Below are 1,286 nucleotides of genomic sequence, written 5' to 3'. Positions count from 1 at the left end.
TTAGCCATTCTCTTTTCCAAGCTGAAAAGTCCCAGTCTTATTAATCTCTCCTCAATCGGACAGAAGCCGGTTCCATACCCCTAATCATTTTGTTGCCCTTTTCTGAAACCTTTTCCAAGCTTTCAATATATCTTTTTTGAGATGGGCGACCACATCTGCCACAACAGTATTCAAGATGTGGAGTGTATATTGTGATATTTATATAGAGGCAACATGATATTTTGGTGTCCTATTATCTATCCCTTCTCTAATTATTCCCAGCATCTGTTTGTGCTTTTGACTGCTGCAAGCACACTGAGTGGATGTTTCCAGAAATATTCACAATGACTCCCCAAGATCTCTTTATCTTGAGGCGTAAACAGCTAATTAGATCCCATCATGGTTATACTCAAGTTGTTGGGATATATGCTTTCCAATGTGCAGATTACATTGCATTAAATCAACATTAATTTCATCTGCATTTTGTTGCCCAGTCCACACCAGTTTTGAGAGAGCCTTTGTAGCTCTTTACACTCTGCCTGGGTCGTAACTATCTTGAGTAATTCTGTACCGATCTGCAAAGTTTTCCACCTCACTGTTACTCCCCTTTCCAGATCATTTATGAAATGTTGAATAGGACTGATCCCTGTACATACCCCTGGGGACGACAACTATTTACCTCTCTCCATTCTGAAAACATGACCATTTATTACCTGACCCTTTGTTTCCTATCTTTTAACCAGTTACCAATCCATGAGAGACACGTTCCTCTTCACCATGGGCAGCGTTACTTCTGCGTAAGACCTTTTGTGAGGACTGTTCAAAGCTTTCCCTGAAAATCTAAATTAAACTATATCCACTGGATCCCCTTGGGTCACATGCCTTGTTGACTCTCCTCAAAGAATTCTAGTAGATTGATTGAGGCATGATTTCCCTTTACTAAAACATGTTGACACTTCCCAACAAATTAAATGTTCATCTATATTCTCGGACAATATTGTTCTTTATTATAGTTTCAACCAGTTTTGCCCAGTACTTTGAAGTCAGGCTACAGGCCTGTTAATTGTCAGGATCACCCTGTAAGGCCCTTTTTTAAAAATTGGCATCACATTAGCTATCCTCACAGTCATCTGTACAGAAGCTGATTTAATGATACGGTTATCAGATTACACTCAGTTTAGTAGTTTCTGGCAATTATCCACATTTGAGTTCTTCAAATTGCAACTCGTGGGTGAATACCTCAACTGGTCCTCGTTGACTTGATCTGCTGTTTATTTAATCTATTTGTTCTAAAACTCGCTTCTAAA

The sequence above is a fragment of the Chelonoidis abingdonii genome, chromosome 1 (genome assembly GCF_003597395.2).
Source record: "Chelonoidis abingdonii isolate Lonesome George chromosome 1, CheloAbing_2.0, whole genome shotgun sequence".
NCBI lineage: Eukaryota > Metazoa > Chordata > Testudines > Testudinidae > Chelonoidis > Chelonoidis abingdonii.
Note: the sequence above shows the minus strand (reverse complement) of the source record.